General features: G+C 48.3%; 1 protein-coding gene across 7 annotated transcripts in view; it reads right to left on the reverse strand.

Moving 5' to 3' along the window:
- The window catches only part of DCUN1D3 (defective in cullin neddylation 1 domain containing 3), a 137,712-nt gene that overhangs the window by 80,743 nt on the left and 36,416 nt on the right, over positions 1–20,553 (reverse strand). For 4 of the 7 annotated variants that reach the window (XM_069647661.1, XM_069647662.1, XM_069647660.1 and 1 more), the window contains one exon: positions 13,089–13,162. The exons of the other annotated variants lie outside the window; for them this stretch is intronic. The gene's annotated coding sequence lies outside the window, so the exon portion shown is untranslated. The remainder of the gene's footprint in view (positions 1–13,088; positions 13,163–20,553) is intronic. 7 annotated transcript variants of the gene reach the window in all.

Genomic DNA, 20,553 nt, shown 5'->3' on the forward strand with positions numbered 1-20,553 from the left:
TAATTCAATAACCGGGCAATCAGTGGATGAGGCGGGGCACCCGGGATCGGTCTCCGACTGCTAGGGATCCTATGTGTTCTTTCAACAACGCAGAGTGGGGAGAAGCCCTCAGGTCCCAGTGTTTCTCGCAGTATTTCCTCCACCAGAGACTCCATGTTTCTCTGGCTCTCCGACTCAGATAAGCCAATGATTTCGTATATTATTCCGACGGGATCTCGATTCAAGGGATTCTTGCTTATCCCCAAGTTCTTTCAGGGCCTTCCCGACCACAGACATTTCTCCCGAGACCGATGTTGCCACACCCTCCACTCCTGACAGGCACCTCTCCGCCTCGTCCAATCTTTCCCCATGTTTGTCCAAACGGACCTGCATGTGGTCCACTTTGCAAGTCAGAGTGTCCAGCTTACCATCCAAAGATTGTATTCCTGACTGTAGCTGCATGAACATAACCTTACGTCCTGAAAAGCAGCCGTAGGGTCCAGCTCCGTTCCTGCGGTATGCGACGCCGCCGAATCGCTTAGTGTTCCGCAATTCCTAACTTATGTGGACATCTCAAAGTTCAACCTTGACTGCTGCTTACCCCCCCTTTCCTGACTTAGACATAGCCAGTGTGATAAGTGGGTCACCGAGATAATTTGCTGGGTATGGTGTCCAGGGCCAACTGTGCCCCCGTATTCCGCGCGCCCTTCCTCACCTGTGGGGGAGGCGGGGGGTCAGGCCTGAACTCTGTGTCTGACACCAGGATCCACTGCGTCCGGCTCAGGCGCCAGGGATATGCTCCGCCAGCCCACAAAGTTTATTGCACACCCAAACCGAGTAACTCCAGATGTATGGGGTCCAGTATGAATCAAGCGTTGCTCAGGGGAGCAGCCACCAGGAACCCCCAAAACTCATCATCTCAGGGGCAAACGGCCCTCAACTGCGCAGAACAAATCTCTGTGCTACGCCCACTCTACCTTTCATAAGCACTGCCACCAGTCAATTTGGCGCCGTGCCCGCCGCTGCGCCCAGCTCCCCAGTCCTCCAGAGCAGATACAACAGGTGGGCAGCCGCATCAAATCCTGGCCTGAATGTCCGATGTCCCCCGATGGGATGTAGAGCCGAACTCCCGCTGCCCACCGTTCCCCGTGTCGGCGGACCAAAACAGGCACCAACTGAGCAGGCCCCATGGGGCGGCGTCCCGAGGCCAGCAGAGCAGCACCCCCTCCTCCCAGCGTGGGGCCTCTCCAATGGCACTGGGTGTACGTCTCCCCCACTCGTACCTCCGGAGTATTCGTATGTTCTGCTGCCGAGGAGGATCACTGCCCGCTCTCACATTCACTGCTGTACAGCTGCGATGGCAATCCACAGCTCCAGCCGCTTCAGATGGAACGGCCGCCACAACGATCCAGCCCCAGAGGGCACCAGGTTGCCCAGCGCCACGGCCGACAAGGCACACACTGCACCAGCCGACCCGGGCCAGGCCGCCGCACTCCTCCACAGTCCACATCCTCCTCACCTCCCACGGGAAGAGGGCGCTTCAGGAGGCTCTACACTCCAAGCTGCAGTCGTCCGAGAGGGGGTCTCCCGCCGTGTCTGCCACACTCAGAAAGTTGTCCGCAGGCAGCCAACGCGGAGAGCCACCGCGTCGCGCCTCCAGCGGGCCTGCACCTTCCCCCACTCTTCTCCGGAGCTGGACCCCGCCGAGGCTTCACAGTGCCAGGTCACTGCCCTGCCGGCGCCGATTTCACCCAGGAAAACTTCTGCGGAGACTTGATGCGTTCCTGCTCCAGACGTCACAGCTCAATTATAAATACCATCGCGGAGACCGCCGGTTAACATGCCGGATGTAGGATGAGCTGGAGAGCTTCACGGGCCTGCGGCCATCTTTGTCGGGCTCACTAGCGCCCCCAACAAGCATCTTTATTAGACACCTTAAAGGCACTCCCTTTATGGACCGTAAGAGATAAAGGACAACCGCCTTGCTGCGATTCAAAACTGAACACATTATGAACACTTTACATGACGATTTTACTGACATAAAAGATCATTCAAGTTAGCTAAATAACACTAGGTTCCAGGCCTAGAATCCCTATTCAGGGTAAGCAAAACTATGTACTGGAACCAAAAGCACAGGAAAGGTAAATATGCTCACTCTTAAAGCTTGCTGACAAGAACCATCACACAGCTATTGTGCATTCTTTCACGTATAAATCGGACACAGCCTGGTTCTTCGTTAACAAGAAAGACAATGCACAATATAATATCTTCGGAGCAACAGGCCACCGTCTGAACACAAGGGCGGTATTCTTTGCCTTTGTAATAAAGGATTTAACGTGTAATGTCTCAGTCTGGGAATGGATAGCCACTGCTTAAATTACAGCACTTGAGATCCAACTATCAAATGTACCATTGCTCTAAGAGACATTCTAACCGTTTACATCAATCTATGCAACAAGAAATGTACAGCAAACAAAAGAAAAGGCTTACAACATCTCAGTGAATGAGCCACATTGAAAGGAAGAAATGTTTAGTGGCAAACCACAAACACATTAAACATGGCTGATCATTACTATAAAAACTGTGGCTATACACTTTGGGAGGGGGGGCAAGCATGTGTGGGGGAAGGGGCGTTAGCATGGGTTGCAGGTATGAATGCAGTAATAAAAAGCGTTACTTTCAAATAACAAACACACCGTCTAGTGATGGCAAGAAAAAGCATTTGCAATTAAGACACATATCAAACTGTGTCGACACACCAATCAGAACTCAAGAAACTAAAAACAAAGAAGTGACACTCCAGTAAGTACATAGGGGCACCGCCAAGGTCACAGACACTGTCAGTACTAAAAGTCACCAACCAAAAAAAAGGATATAACTCCTTGAAATCAGTGTCACAAAGCAACTAGACATTTGTGTGGCAGGTGCAACTCATCCATTACTAAGGTTTTCTTTGAATCCTGGACAAGTTGTCCTGTTTTTATATTAAAAAAAAATGTTTAAAAAAAAAAAAAAACATACTACAATATAAGAATAAAAACCGGGCTAGGTGCATTTACCCGTCAGACACTACGGCAGTATGAGAGCTGTGAGGTTACCCCTGGCATAAGCAGGAACTGAAAAGACAAGTGAAAACGGTAGCAAAAACACCAGAACACTAAAAAGGTACCTAGACCAAAGAAAAAGAGCAAGAACCAGGAAATACAGGGAGCAGGGCCCAGCTTGAATGCAAACATGCATCCACATTTAATTACAAAATTCAATGAGGCTTGGAAGGCCGAAATGCCAGGTAAAGAGTGTGCTTCACCTTCTCACGGCAAAACAAAGGTTAAGGTCATGGTTTTAATTTTAATCAACCAGTCCAACTAAGCAACCTGCTTCAGAGTGAATTGCATAGCCTTCATCTAAAACCTGAACACATCCAAAACTCGAATGCAGTGCTCAACATTTGCACTCACCACTGGCTAGCAGAGGCGTAGATCAGTTAGGGCCTGAGCAGAGGAGGCCCACTCAAAATCTGTAATTCTCTTGTGTTTTGATAGCTTTGAATGCATCTTGGGTTTTCATGTACATCTACTGGCCAAATTTAGTTTTTTTTTTTTTTACATGTTTTAATACAATACCCAATTTTGTTTTTAAAGGCTTCCATTAGTAAAGATTTTCTTATTGCTGCTTTCCACTGCAATTTCTATGGGAACCCCTTTCTTTCAGTACTGGGACACAGTCACCCTTAGTAGGTTTCCTTTATTTTTAAAGATGTACACATCACCTAAGTGACGTGCAGTTAGGAAACGTTGTATCCTTGGAACTTTTTCTTTTGTATCTTTGTGGTTAGAAGGTGTCAGCAGATATTTTTCGACTGTGTATTTGACTTTTTACGCGTGTGCACTTTTGCATTTGACCTTATAATGCTATAAAGAGAGTGTGTGAGTGGACAGCCCCAGCCAGTTTGAATGGTGCAAATCCTTACCACTGGGAGGACACTCCAGTCCATGTCCTGGACAAAATGAGGACTGTTGTAACCATTTCACAGATCAGTGTTGCAGCATAGAATCCAGCAAAGACGTGCAGCCCGCTGAAGACCATAGTACTACAGTTACAGCAAACCAGCATCATGTCCTGCCAAGTCCAGTTGAAGCCCTGCTCCTCTGTCCTGATCTCAAGAAGGTCCTCGTCTGTGCTTCGACCTATGGACCAGTGCTTCGACCTATGGACCAGTCGTTAACAACCAGCATCAACCCCTGCTTGAGGATGGAGGTCTGCTGAGCCTTGGAAAGTGTTCCTGGATCACCTTGTGGACTCGCCAGCCATCTTTTTGGCTACCTCCTGCAGCAGTCGCCATGCAAAGTGCATCCTTGGAACTTCAACTTGTGCCAAAAGACACCTGCTCCTGCATTTTCCTCCTAGTTTTTTCTCATTATACATTTTTTTATTGTGTTTCCATTTGTAACAAAACAAGTCTTCTTAAACATAACTTACGAAAACAATGAAAGCAGCCACCTGTCCCCCTCTCAACCACAGTACATGCGTTGTTACAATTGTCATAATTTCCGTGTCCGGCTACGGATCTCAATTCTCCATTTCAGAGTGCAAATCTGTGACCTAAACCCTCAACACTTGATACCCCTCTTAATTCAAATTGATCCATTACCACCAGATATTCTAATGCATATTCTCTATTACTGAAAGTTATTTCTTCCAACCCACTGCATCTACACATTCCCTCTTTCCAGACACATTTTGGGGAGCTCTTTGGTCCCTCATTTTGTCGAAAATAACCCTCTTAGCCACCACCAATGCCAATGTGATCAACTTGCTTTCCGTGGACGTATGTTTATTCTCTCCCCTCCACCCCACAATGTGTGTAGCAGGGCACACTGGAATTCATTTACCTACCATCATCCCCATGGTCCCAGGTTTCCAGACCGAATATGCTTGCATTCTCTGGCATTTCCAGATTAAGTGAAATAATTATCCCCACTTCTCTCCTACATTTAAGACATAGCTCGACCTGCCTCTGCAGTAGTACATTCTACGGAGGATCTTATATTGCACTAGTCTAAGACTTCTTGAAATGTTCGATTCCCTTACTGCCAGTTCTGCCTTCATACATTCTTCCTCCCACAAACATAGATACATACATACATACATACATACATACCGCCCAAGACCCAAACACCCTCAACAAATGCCTCATACACCTGGACGGCAAACAATCTCAAGCAACAGAAATGATGATCTCCCCTCCAGAGGACAATACAACCCAAATATACCCCAGGTGGCCACCGTGCATGGGAACCCCACCAGAGACATAGCCAATTGATTTAAAAAAAACTAGAAATGGACGGCCACCAGGGGGCGCACGGATGGAGACGTTCTCCGTGTGAGCTCCGCGCAAGGGTCCCAAAAAGTGGGTTGAGCCCCCACCACGAGACCCCCGCTGGCTAAAAGAACGTCGGAACCTGGTGTCGGAACCTCCCGGGCACCGTCTGGTTCCAACTCCGATCGAAATCGGATCTTGCATTCCGGAGAAACACTCTCCTGCGCCATACGGAAGGAGGACGCGCGAGGCCTGGAAGCTTCCAGCACACGCTGCGCTGACACGGCCCAAGGAAACTGGCGACTTCGTGGACCCTCGGCTGAATCCTGCGAGAAGGTGCGTGCAACTTGAAAGACGCACAGGCCTCACCTGACCGGCGTAAGACACGGTCCCAGACTTTAAGCCGCGCCCGGTGCGCGGGTCCCCGCCAGGGCGACAACGGAGGAAGGCCTTCTCTACGGGGATATACCGAACCCTCCCCCGAGCTCATAGTTCTTCTGGTGGGGAAAAATGCACTCCGGGGATATCAGCGCTACGCGCTTCCCTCTCCTCCGGCGTGCAGTGGGCTGAGGGTTGGGCCCCTGGACTCCAGGGCGTGTGCCCTCCTCGGCCCCCGTTCCCGGCCACTGCTCCTGCTGGTCCCATCGAACTGTCACTTCGCCTGGACGGGGACCTCCGGACACGGCCACAGGCCTCGACGACACGGAACCTATCCGGCCCGCAAGACACACCACCACATGCAGACGCTGTCCTGAGAGCACCCCATTGTGTGATTGTGACCCCACTGCCCAAGGACCCTATGGACAAATTGGCAAAATACAAGTTTACCCCATCGCAAGACGACCCCCGAGGCCCGGACGAGCAAATGATGGCCTCCCAAGGATCTGAGGCCGCGGCAACTAAAGGGGACGTTGCTGACCTACTCAAAGAAATGAGAAGCATGAGAGCAGACATAGGGGGTCGGATTGACAAGATCACGCAAAGGATGGATAAAATGGATGATAGAGTGGAACAGCTCGAACACAATCAAACCTCCTTAAATACACTGGAAACGCAGATGGACCTTCGTATTGCGGAGTTAGAACATAGGGAAGAGGAAATAAAGCTGAAGGTGGACGATCTTGAAAATAGAGAACGTCGTAACAACATACGTGTGCATGGCATTCCCGAAAAGGAAGGGGAGACTGATCTTGATTTGAGGCAATCCATCCACAACATCCTGAAACTCCTCTTTAAGGACGATCTGGTAGACGAACCCAAAATCGACCGCGTCCACAGGGCAGGAGGCAGGGCAGGAGGTCCGCGTTCGGTCCTAGTCAGATTTCACAACTACGCTGACAGGGCCCGCATCTTGGAAAAAGCTAGAAATGCCCCACCACTCACCATGGGTGACGCGACTGTCTCTCTTTACCAGGATTTGTCATCCCTCACGCTTGCTCTGAGAAGAAAATGTATCCCAATTACAAGGATGCTGAAAGACAAGGGAAGCAGATATCGATGGGGGTACCCGTTCTCTCTCACCTTCGAGTGGCAAGGCTCGACAATAAAGCTCGCAACGGAGAAGGAAATTGCAGACTGCACAGCTGATCTCTTGGGCGATCACGCAGGGGAGCCCTCCCAGGGGGATCCAAATATAAAGGAAGCTGAATGGCGCATCAAGGGCCCCCGCCGGAGGCGTATCCAGGGCTCCAGGAAATTTCGGAGGATGGATGACTCGCGTGACATGGAACACTAGCTTGGACAGGGGTCGTGTGTGCTCAATTACTGGGGGAAAAATGCCTTCCTCAGAAGGGTGCCTTGCCCCGATCGCTTCATTTGAGGCCCCGCCTGATGGGTCGAGGGGTCGACTGAGGTGTTATTTGCTCATTGAGGATCATGGATCCACACGCCTTCCTCGAGGCGCTCCTTGACTGCGATATATCAACCTACGTAGGGAGCATTCGATTCTGTTTGCACGGTGAACTTGGTGATGGATATGAGGTAATATCCATGCAGCATAGACATTCTGGGGGGAGTCGATAGTACTGTTTCGAAGCTGCGGTTTACTCAGGTTTTTGTGTGATTTGTTTGTTGGGGGCTCACTGTTATGTTTGCTTGTAATGGGAAGGGACTGCTTGTTCTTGCGGTCCCCGCTGATGGTCCGAATTCGACTGGGTGAGGCCAACCCAGCCGGGTCGGGCGCCGATCATAAAGGGGATGGGGGAGGGTGGGGAGGGTGGGGAGGGTGGGGTAGAAGGGCAACATTTAATCGACCACAACTTAGATTTGAAGGGAGAAATAGCACAATACCCATGTACGCGAGGGCTTTACACACGGAATTGGCGCTGTCGCAGGCACACTCGAGGTGCATACACACGTATATGACCTAAAATGACACACACACTTTCCACAGATACCATACGTATCTGCACGCTTAATGTTAAGGGGCTGAACTCCCCCACCAAGAGATCTATGGTGGCCAGGGAATTTAAGAGATCGAAGATCGACATTCTCTTTCTTCAGGAAACGAGATATCGGAAGGGTGAGGAGAGAATGATTCCATCACGGGAGGTTGGGCCCACCTTTTGGAGCTCGGGCGCTCTGAAGAAAGCGGGGGTGGGAATCATAATCCGCAAGAGCCTGCGGAGCACTATTATGGAGACATGGACAGATCAGGAGGGGAGGGCCCTCATAGTCATTGCTAACATAAGGGGCACGATAGTCACCCTCGCCACACTCTATGCACCTAACCAGGGGCAGAACAGATTTCTGCATAAAATCAGTGAAAAGGTCTTTGGAATGGCCAAAGGACACACGGTCCTCGGCGGAGACTTTAACACGTGGATGGACAGCTCCTTAGATAGACAATCCAAAGCAGACGCAGCAGACCCACCCGGTACATCAAACGAGGCGAACATCAAGCTGACCCTTGACCTCTTTGGCCTCACTGACTCCTGGCGTCACTTACACCCGTTGGAGAGGGGCTTCACCTTCCATTCCCTCCCCCATGACACGCTTACGCGCATTGATTACATTTTTCTCTCAGAACATCTCACGCGTATAATGCAGGCAGCCAGTATACATACCTCCGCCTGGACGGATCATGATATGGTGGCGGTGGACATACCCTGGCATGACCTAGCCCCGCGAAACTCCAAATGGAGATGCAACGACTCTCTATGGGCCGATTTGGCCTTCAGAGAAAACCTGGAAAATGAAATAAAACAGTTTTTCCTTATAAATGATACGGGGGAGGTGGGGAAGCTACATGTCTGGGAGGCCGGCAAAGCGACGCTGAGGGGAATATTAATAAAAGAGGGAGCCGATAAGAAACGTGAACGTGCTCTGGTGGAGACGGATATAAGGGAAAGGCTTGGGAGGGCGCAGGCCATGGCACAGTCATCCCCATCTGAGAGGGCTGCACATATTGCCGAAGTCCGCCGTCTCAGGGAGGAGTTGAGGATACTCATTGCCGGTAAGACGGCACAGACCCTACAGTATCTCAAGCAGAAGTTCTATGAGAAGGGTGACAGGGCCGACGCTCTCTTGGCGGCCCGCCTTCGCGCGCAAAAAGCGGAGAGATGGGTTGAAACGATCGAGAGACTTGATGGCACTCTCACAGACACGGTAGTCACGGCCCCTGAGGACATACAGGAAGCATTTGCTTACTTTTACGAAGACCTATATACATGTGACCCGCCCCCCCCCGTAGGGAGTATAGATGCATATCTGAAGGAATTGCAGATCCCCACACTATCACCCACTGATGCGGATTCCTTAGACACGCCTGTTCTTGAAGAGGAAGTCATAGAGGCCATCAAGAGGTTGAAAACAGGCAAAGCCCCAGGGGACGATGGATTCACGCCTGGGTTCTATAAAACGTTCTCCCCCTTCATTGCTCCCTTTCTTACATCACTATTTAACAACATCTTTATCACAGGCCAGGCACCTCCATCTTTTTCGCAAGCCCTCCTCGCGGTCATCCCAAAAGAGGGCCGTGACCCCAGACACTGTAGCTCTTATCGCCCCATCTCCTTGCTTAATATCGATGCGAAGATTTACGCCAGAGTAATCGCAGCCCGGTTAGAGACATTCCTCCCTAGGCTGATAAATTCCGACCAAGTTGGCTTTGTCCTTGGCAGACAGGGCGCGGATACAATGAGAAAAACGCTGCACCTAATCCACGAAGCAAAGGAGATGGGGGGAGACCCGTCTCTCCTGTCTTTGGATGCCGAGAAGGCCTTTGACCGGGTCTCCTGGGAATTCCTAGAGAGGGTATTGAGTTCATACGGGCTGGGACCACAGCTCTCCCGTGCCATTAAAGCACTTTATAGCTCCCCTGTGACGTCCGTGGCGGTGAACGGGGGATACTCTCGTTGGTTTCCCCTTGAGAGAGGCACAAGGCAAGGCTGTCCACTGTCGGCGATCCTATTTGTGTTGTCTCTAGAACCGTTGGCACAAAAACTGAGAAACGACGCCAGAGTTAAGGGTATCACGGTGGGCGACCGGGAATATAAATTGGGACTATACGCAGATGACATTCTGCTACATGTGACCGACCCTTTGAACTCGATCCCGGCAGCATTTAGTATTATTGAGGAGTATGGAGCGTTGGCGGGACTGAAAATTAACACGGGCAAGTCTGTCGTCCTTCCAATAGACACCCGCAGAGACGCGGACGTCGAGCGCTTCGCCCCCTTGGGCGTTAAGGTCAGCCTCACTACGCTCCGATACCTGGGCATTAACGTCACCCGAGACCTTGGATCCCTGTATGAGGCCAACTTTCCCCCAATGTCCATTGCTCTCCAGAAAGATGTCCAAAGGTGGTCCAAACTTACCATCTCGTGGCTAGGGCGTCTGAATGCTGTAAAAATGGTCCTGCTCCCTAAAATATTGTACTTATTTCAAATGCTCCCTATTCAAATGCCCCCGGACTACTTTACAGACATAAGGAAATTGATACTAACCTTTTTATGGCAAGGCCAAAAGCCAAGAATCCCGAGACCCCTCCTTCAACTTAGAAAAGATAACGCTGGGGTGGGCCTCCCAGATATTGAGACATACTATAGAGCCACTCAGCTTAGGGTCCTTGTCCCACATTTCAGACAGCAGTCAGAACCCCAGTGGATAGCGCTTGATAATTACCACCTCCGTCCCTTTATCATGAGTGAATGGCTATGGGTGCCTGGACCACAACTACGTAACACTGTCAAATCCCATCCCATCATAGGTACGATATGGTCGATATGGAAACCAGGGAGGAAAATGGTGGGTGTCACAACGTGGCCTGCCCCACTGGGGCATCTCTGGTCACCAGGGATCCGCGATGCTATTCCGGAACCAGGGAGTTATGAAGCATGGTACCAGGCGGGGCTAGAAAGGGCAGGACAACTGCGCCGCAATGACTCCTTTATTACCATTCAGGAGTTGCAGGAAGCCCTCGGCATAGGTAAACTCTCGGTCTTCCTGTATCTTAGACTCAAGGGGGTAATGACCAGACCCATATGGAAGCAACAGTTACAAAGAGACCTCACGCCGTTTGAAGAGATCCTCGATCGGTGCACTAGCTCCAAGGGTCTGATCAGTGCTATGTACCTCGCACTCATTGAAATCGATATTAAACCCTCCTTGACACTTAAGAGAAAATGGGAAGCTGATATGGGCAGGCAAATCTCCCCAAAACTGTGGTTACAAATGTGCAGAAGGACGGCGAAGTCCTCCCTCTCGTGCCAATATAAATTACATGCCACCAAATTACTATACAGATGGCAATACGACCCTGCCCGGCTGGCCAAGATGTACCAGGGAGTGAGCCCGAACTGTTGGAGGGGTTGTGGGAGGCGGGCCGATTATTGGCATATGTGGTGGGGATGCGCAAAGGTCCAATTCTATTGGTCAGAAGTCCTTAGCTGGATCAGGGACCTCGATGGGGAGGAAAGAGAGATGCATCCACTGCTCGTTTTGTTTTCTTTAACTGAGGAAGAGGATAGAATAGTGGTGGCATGCAAAATGGTGCAGGGTCTATTGATGGCTGCTCGAGCATGTCTTACTATGACATGGAAGAGACCCACGCTCCCCAGCAAGAGTGAATGGCGAGCAGTCGCACTGAGCATTTACAGAATGGAGTGCCTGACTGCAGCATTGCATGGGGATCGTTCCACGGTAGAGAACGCCTGGTTGGAGTTTCGCTCTATATATGCGTTGTAAGGTGTGTTTGACACACGCTATGTCCAAAGCTACGAAGGCCTAACGATTGGATTGACTCGAGTACGTGTCTGTTAAATCAATGTGCGACTTTTATGCCCACTGCCATGACTGAAATGACGGTTAATTAATGTTGTTCAACGCTCTCTCTAAGTTCCGGTTTGATATCATGTGCGGGGGGTGGGAATTAGGGGTGGGATATGTTTAGATGCAATAGTTTGGGGTTTTCTTTTTCCTTTCTTTTTCTCTTTTCTTTTCTCAGGTATGCGATATAACTGATTGTTATAATACTTACATGCTCGCTTTTTTTTCTTTCTGTAACCAAGAGATGTAAGCTGCATTTATGTGACTGCCGAACTTTTCAAAATCAATAAAAGTGAAATTTAAAAAAAAAAAAAAAAAAAAAAACTAGAAATCCTCATGGACAACGGACTCTCTAGAACTACAAGTCAACAATAGCAATAAAATGATCTACCTCCTGTGACTAAAACAAGGGATACTCCCATACATCAAATTCCCACTCATAACCCTCACAATCATCTCTCTGGTACTATCGAGACTAGACTACGGAAACAGCCTCTACCTTAGAATGCCAGAACGTCTCACAAAAAAACAAAACGCATCCAAAATAAGGGACCACATCACACCAGCCCTAAGAAGGCAACACTGGCTACCAGAAAGTGTATCAATTTGCACTGTGTAAAAACCTAATATCTGACAAAAACACTATTTTTGGTCATTTACAAATTTCCATACAACTTACATAAATCAACAAAACATGTAAAAGAGTGCCTGATAAAAATGAGACACCACATTTCAATATAGTGCGTCATTCCATATTGCTCCCACTCCCCACCGCTGTGATGCCCTTATTAGCTAATTTAACAATACACAATTTAATAGAAATGGAGGGCAAAGTCTGCCCCAATAATGTTTAAGCGTATGTCCTGCAGGTCGAACCTAGAACTCTTGCATGATTGCTTAATTCGTTGGTCTATCTTACCAGCTACCACATAGGTTGACACAACTGTAAGGATTGGGGGTTGTATTACACGTCACCATTCAGGATCTGGAGTACAATGCTACTAGGCACAGGGAAATTGGTGGGATTGCTGAAGCACTCGGGTCCTTGAGTAAGTGGCACAGTCCAGAATTAAAGTATTGTGTGCATGCAAGTGAAGATAAAAAAATTATTGAGGAAACGTTTTTTGCTTTATCAGTAGTAGTTCTGCAGAAGATCCCCTTTTAACACCAGCTGTGGACCACCTGAAGCGCATTAAAGACACTCCTGGTGTTACAAATTGAAGGACGCACCATGCATATAAAACATTTCCAAGAAGTAACCCCATCTACTGCCAACAACTGTGGGGGGCGAGGGGAGAAATCTATCATGGTTTCCGAGAATAGTTAGTTCCAGTTATCTACCAGGAAAGAATGGAAATATGATCTACGTCCTTATTTCTCTTGGCCATCTTCCAGCAAAGCAATCGACTAACAAAAGCAAAGCAAGCTAATATAAATGTTGTTTGTCTGTTATTGTAGCATAACGTACATTAAGAGAACCCAAACTCCCCTCAAATTGAAGATCATGCAAAGGATTACTTACAACATGAAGAGTAAAAAAATGCGAGGCATGAACAATCGTAGCGTCTAACTTTTCAAGCATTTCCACATGCCAGGCTGTGAAAGAAAGACTAAAATGTAAACAGCAACATTCAACCTTTGTCAAGATGCACAACTGAATCTCTCATGTGTGATTGCAGAAAAATCAAATTTCTTCATTACCAAAGCACACCAATCATCATTTTAAGTTAAAAAAAAGTCCCCATCTAAACTGATAAAACATGCATACCAAAAATGTGCATTTTAATTAAAGGCTTTGGCTTTATGTCAACTGGACAACATTTCCATTAATCTGGTAGCCCATAAAAAACAAATTGAATTGCTTCAAATATAGCATTTATTTTAACTGATGGTCACAAATATTATAACAGCTTCTTTGTGCTTTACACGAATTGGGACGTAAAAATAATATCCAAAAGAAAACCTTCCAGAGTGTTGAAAAAATGTGTGCTAGCTTAGAACGGCACCGAAAGCCCCTTGCCCAGATCCCGTACTGCAACTTCAGTCCCCCCGAAACCCTCATGGAGAATTTCCTCGCCTCAATGTCGTATCTTCATAAACGATACTGCATGAACTACAGGGTGTTATAAGAAGGGAGGTGACATTGCCAGACCAGCATGGAATACCGATACTTGCAGGGAAGGCATGATATCAAAGACCGACACGTGATCACAGTCTAAGGGGGCTTATTGAACTTTATCAGGGGTGTGAAAAACCCAAATCCAAGATGAGAGCAAGCTGCGACCGTCAAATTAAAAAGGGCCCATGCTAAAAAACCTATTGCCAATCCTTACCGCTATGCTACAAAATAGTGTGGGGGTACGTTCATAAAAAAAAAAGAAAGCAGCTTTCACAAAATGATAAGTCAGGATGTTAGGCTGGGGGCCTCCCTTCCCCACGTTTTTTAGCACGGGACAAGGCGGGTCACTCAGCTTCTTTGGCACAAGGTCACAATTTAATTCTCCAACATCAGGGCCTTCTGTGCCCAAGTCTCTTTTTCCTACCTCGGAAGACCTGATGTACCAAAATCACAAAGAAAGGTTCCTCTCTCAATATTCAAAATCGGGTGATTTACTCTTCACCCTGGATCCCCCCTCAGCCGGGTTCAGACCAACTTCAATTTGTAGGCATCCCTCACTTGGGTTCACATTTGCCCCAATAATCTTCTCGGGTGTTACTGTTCACCCCGGATCCCCCTCTTCCAGGCTCAGACCAATTTCAGTTTACGGACAATCGAAGACTTTCGAATGTGCACAGGATTCAACGTAACCTGCTACAGGACCACTTCGATTATTCCTTAATTACAATCTCTCTAGTTTTCATTTGCGGTTTCACAGCACACGCGTAGCCCTTGAAATCTCTCAGCAACTTTTATTGGTTACAATGTCTTTAGTCTCGCCCGCGGTTTCACGGAACACACCAAGCCTGTCAAATGCTACAGTATCTCTCTTCTACTTACGAAAGTATCTCTTCTCCCAACGCAAGCCGGCCTTTTGTGTTAGTTTCATTCACTGGTCGCGCACTTGTTGCCTTTGAAGTCAAGGTTTAAGGTACAGATGTGTCTGGTTCTTTCCAACTCCTTCGTTCACCCGAAAGAGGCATCCGTCAACCTTGTAGATGGTAGAGGAGTTTACTTTCTCTTCGAAGCTTCGGCCTTCACAGGTTAGCCGATATGGCCACGGTTTCCCTCGTGCCGTCTGGCCCGCCGCCTTCTGCTTTTCTGTCGATTCTGCTCCCAGGGAACTGCTCTCATACCGCCATGCTTGCCTTGCTCTTAGGGTCTCCCTCTGCCCGGTTTGGACCCCTCTCCTTGAGATTCATACTTCATATAGAAGACTTCTCTCTGCCGGGGTCCAGTCTCCTCTCAAATAAGCAGTCTTTTGAAAATAGGTTTTTCGATTCCCAGTCCCAGCCCAGTCCAGAATGCACTGTGATCATTTTGCTCCCATTTCATAGTCCCCCAAAATGGCATTTCATAATTTTAGGAGCTTTAGGAGCCAAAAGGGGAAGTTCAAATAGGGGCAGGGTCTCATCTCCTGCCCCTCTGAGACATGGCCCAGGTGAGGGGTTCTGCTGTGGGTCTTGCCTTCTGGGGGTAGATTTACACCTCCACACTGCAGTCTCCTCTCAGGTAAGAGGGACAGTGTTTGGGTGGTTTTCTCCCCCTTCAGATCTCCCAGGGTCTCTGCAACTTGCTTGTATCTTTCCTGCTTCCCAGCACCTTCCAGCATCCCTGACCCGATCAAAAAGTGACTTTGGTTTCTGTTAGGGAGAATTCTCTGTTTAGGCTGAATTTCCTAACCTAGTGAGTCCCCCAGCAGCTTTGCTGGATTTTTGAGGTTTATTTATGCAGTAACACAGGGGTGTCATAGTGAGCCCCCAAGATAGAATCCATACCCTGGGACCGACTACTGTCTCCCAGGGCATGTAAAGTCACCATTGACTTTACTAGTCTCAAATTCTGAACAGAACCAGTACAAACCATCATATTGTGGACGTACTGGCCGGGGAAATTCGATTGCCCTGGGGTCTATTAGTCGAGGGGGCACGTCTCCGTCCCCCCTGATCGAGTTTTGGCTGGTGGCAGGGGATACTACTTTTTATATTCGACCGCAAATATATATCTTTATAGGATTTCCCATTGTTCGAGGCTACCAACTTTAATTATTTAATTCCCATAGCCTCGAACATACCGCTGGTTTATTTATTTAATATGAATTCTCCGGTTGGTATTTTTTGCCAGAACTCGGTTCTAAAATGGCGTTTGTGTTCGCTTCTGTGACTCCAACCCAAGGTGAGCCCTTTGTTCCACTTTTTTGGCGGGTTTCTCCACAGAAGCCCTACAAAGTGGTGCCACTCTGTCTGGGGTACTTAGGAGGGATGAGGGGGATTTAGGCACCCTGGACTGAGTTGCCTAGGCAACTCAAGTCGCACTCCGTCCTGATTGGCCCAAGTGGATGTTTGAGTGACAGCTAGGCTGAGTGAATGGGGGTTTTCTGCATAAAAGCAGGGCTTTGGGGACTGGAACTTTAGAAATCGCCACAGGACCTAAGAATCCGACGAGGGAGAAGCTGAGCCGACCTGCTACGACGACACCACCGGTGGAGCCCTGCTGAATCGTCTCACCACTTTACCCAACGACAGAGGAGATCTCCAGACCGGAGAGTCTTCTTCCTTCGACTGGTGGGGATAACCAGTCTGCTTCCTTTTTCCCTTCCTGGAGAATCTCGTGGCCGCCTTGCCTGTGCCAAGCACCCCGGCAACCGGGATACCACGGTTTACTACTACCGTGAATCAAAGGGTAGTACCTTTAACCGGAAAACTCTGCGGCTGGTTTCTTCCCTGGCAGTGCAACGACCTTCATCTTTCCTCCACGTCGAGATCTTCTCTTCCTCTGGACGAAGCCGCGACTTGCACCCGCTGCCAGGAACAACTGCCCCCGCTGGAGGATCCTTTCCACATAAGGTACCGTGTTCCGCCTGGCTTCCCTTGCAACCGACTGTACGGGGTAGATTTAGCCCCCGGCTTTCGACCCTGGGTTAGCCTGGGACACCCTGGCTAAACTTTTCTGAGCCTAACTAAAACCTTTCTGAACTCCCTGCAAGACTTTTTAAGCCTGTTGTCATTGTGTGATCTTGGGTGCATTTGTGCCCTGCTCTCTCCAAGAGTGGGCCCGGCCTATGGACTTTGGCTCACAAGTAACTTTTTACTTTCCTGCCTTGCTTAAGAGTTCCTAAGTATTAGTGTGGTGCATTTTCCCACATTCTGCCCTTTTCCCTCCCTTTTTCGTTAACTTATTGGAGTGCCATCTATAGTTACGCACTCACCTCTGTCTGGAAATAAGTGGTGTTAACTAAGTCTTGTCTGATAAGGAAGAAGGGATGTATATATAATAATAGTAACTGTGTTTAGAGTGATTTACAATAATAGTGCTGGAGTGTTTCAATAAGTGTGTTTTTAAATAAATAATTATATACCTTGATACCAAAGCTCTGGTCAGTGTTTGCTTGTGCTATTGTGTATACTTTACATACTGCCTAACTCTTCTTGAGGGAAGTCTGACTGCTCAGCCACAGCTACCAGGTAAATCTGGGTGGTACAGACGGGGTTTACTGCCAACACCTATAGTCCTAAACCTTTTGCAGTGGTCCCCAAGGGAACTGCACAGGTTTCTGCCTAACAGTTTCCACCGTTTATACTTCCTGTGAGAAGCAATTAAGTTCAAGTATGCATAGTTGCAAAGGGAGGCCTGACTGCCTGGCCTCATTACTGGGACAGTCGGATGTCAATAAGGAGCATTTCTTCTGTCTCCGAGCAGATTTTTCATCCTCCCAATCCCTCTCACTCTCGTCTGTTTGAGGGGGAGAAAGAGGGTGGGTGGTGGGTGGGGAAAGAGTTGGGAAATCCTGTATAGTAGGATGCGAAGAGGTCAAAAGGAAAGGCGATAACGCGCCTCGCCATCAGATGCCCCTATCCTACCCCCCCACCACCCCAAGGATCCCTCACCCAGGTGATCCTCCCGCACTGGTCCACCCCCAGGAACAGGATCCAACAGCGTTGGCCGTTTCCTGGCCACCTGGATGACGAATCCCTGGGGATCAGCGCATGAGACACCTTCTGGTTTCTCACATACTGCGGCACCAAATATTAGGCTGTAGCATGGCGCTTGCACATGTCGCAAACAGAATTTCAGACGTCATTTAAAATACGAGCATTGGCAAGGCCAGCAGTTTAGGCTGTTGGTTAGGCATTGCATGGCACTGACGAAATGAGACAAACCAAGGCTCCAAATAACATATTACTCACCAATTTTGCAATATAAAATGAATTCCCATCGAAATATTTTTGGAGGGTGTAGGGGGGGTGAAACATTTTAACACCAAAACAATCTTTTTGAAATTTGTGCAGTGCTGCAACTATGAATTCCTGCAAATTAAAAGATACATATTTCAGCTTAAAGTTACCATTCACACAAGCCACTTAATAATATTGGCGAGCTTTCCTGTGGCACTGATCGCCGAGTAACATCGAAGCGAACAGATCTGTGAAGCTTTGTGGTTGAAAGCAGTGGGAAGTCAGACAGTAGTACGTCTTTTTTGGGTGTATTTTTAATCCCATTTTTATTTGTTTGGAACATTTGCTAGTTTTCATAAAGAAAACATGGCTCATTAGCATGCTATTATCGTTAGTGCTGTTTCTACTTGCCCATCAGGTGCCAACAGCTGGAAAAAGGTTCAAGTAGCCTATCATAGCAGTGCCTGGCAAATGGCTAATACCTAAACATAAGACAAGCCTGATAACTTTGCCAATGCTTGTTTTCAACAGGAATTCAGTACAAGAAACAGGTGGGAGGCAATACATACTAATTATAAACAAGTACTTGAAGGCACACTTGCTGAAGACATTTTTTCCTTACACCAATAGCACATTTGCAGCTCCAAATTTAACTCTCAGAACACCGCTTACGCCCTACACTGCACAAAGTTGGATGATCTGGCTTGCGAGAGCACGCTCAAAGAGACTTCAGGAGATTTGTTTTGGGCGAAGAGTGCCAGGTAAAGAGTGGGAATAAAATAGAGATTGACATGGCCATGGGCAGTCAACGTGTGGGTAAAAACCCAAATAATAACCAACTGTGTATCCCTCTGCACATCGCTTCTCTACTTCAATGCAATACTTTCAGATCAGCCAAAACGGACATAAAATGAATGTTTTCCTCACATCCGCTTTCACCCATCTCCGCCTTGCCTTTTGGTTCAAAGTAAGACTTAAAGAAATCTGAAGAACTACATGGTGTTTCTTCATAAGAACACTGCTTTGGAATAGGATGCTTGTTCAGGAGAGCCTGAAACGGACCTATACAAATCATGAAGGTTTTTCCAGTATTCCCCCTATCCTACCCCAGACACACCAGTCTGTGGTTCTGCCCCATCGCTCTTTCTTCCTCTGCATCTCACTATGCTCTGCATGATAAGTCTGGAACTTAAAACAAATCCATACAATCCAATTTGTTTTCACCCCCTGCCACACAAAAAAAGAAGCAAAAGGAGAACAAATGGAGTTTACATGCACTTCCAACTAACAGTTGGAATTTCAAGAAAACCAGCGGATTCACTCATGCCCACCTCTCTTCCACATTCCGCCGTTTCTGCTTCACCCAAAACAAGGGATACACTATATTCTTCCCTTTCCCTAAATCAGTGGTATTCAAACTGTGGGTCGTGACCCCCCAGGGGTCCACGGGTGCATCCCTGGGGGGCCCCGAGAGCTCAGGATGAAATAAAAAAAAAATAATTTTTTTTAATATTTTAGATTGGAAGAAATGGGCAGGGGTGCCTCACATCGTCAGGCTGAAGCATGAAACTGTCTCAGGGAACAATGAAAAAGTGTCCCGCAGTTGTAAATGGATATTCATTCCTTTAGTCACAGACTAGGCCTCATTACAACTATGGCGGTACGGTAACAACGGTGCCTGTATGCTACCTGTATGCCATAGTACGAGTTGTGCTCGTGGGTACCCGACAGCCCGCCAGGTCAGACCTGGCAGGCCGTGCGGCACCCGCGAGCTCAGCTTCTTGGATGCAACGGCACCATTATTAACGGTGCTGGTGCATCCGAGCTCCCCATTCCCATTGAGCACTATGGGGCTCAATGGGAATAGGGATCTACCGGTACCGGCACCCGCGAAAGGGCAATTATCAGGTCTGCCTAACTCGGCATTGACCATTCGCGGGTGCCGGACCCGGATGCAACTCCGGCGGCAGCCGTGCCGGTTTTACCGGCACAGCTACCGCCAGGGACCTATTGAGGCCTACTGTTTCAATAGTACCCAAGTGCTTTGTGTTAAAATGTAAGTAAATTGTGATATATTTAGCAACAATGGTCAAAATTACTAACTGCATAGTTAAGTAACTCATCAAACTGGCCCACACTAGCATTTTACATTTTTGGTACAGGCATTGCCCTATAGGCCAGTCCGAGCCTGGCGGCTCATCCATAATGGCAAGAGGGCGCCCACCCAGTGGCCCCTCACCTATTATGGAGGAGCTAAGGAGCCAGCCCAGAGAAACAGTGAGCACTCCCTCAGCTGCTTTTTCCAGCTGATGGACTGCTCCTGGGCTGGCTGAACTGTCAACGGGAAACCCGGTTTCCCTTTGACAGTTCAGTTTAGTTCCCCAGCCGCACATGCTCACTGAGCCATGCAAGTGCTGGGGCGTTTTGCTTCGCCAGCATTGCATAGCTCGTTGGAAATGCTGGCTGGGGCACTGCATGTCTGTATGTCCGAGGGGGAGCTCCTCCGCCTCCTCACACATACGGACAGAGCTGCCTGGAGCAGGGAGTTTCAGCACCCACATGCAGGCCAATGCAGAAGTTACGTTTATGTTCTTTGGTTTTGTTTAAACATGTGTATGCTTATGTAATGAGTGACTGTATGGTGATGGATGATA

The sequence above is a fragment of the Ambystoma mexicanum genome, chromosome 2q (assembly GCF_040938575.1).
Source record: "Ambystoma mexicanum isolate Mex_15411 chromosome 2q, UKY_AmexF1_1, whole genome shotgun sequence".
NCBI lineage: Eukaryota > Metazoa > Chordata > Amphibia > Caudata > Ambystomatidae > Ambystoma > Ambystoma mexicanum.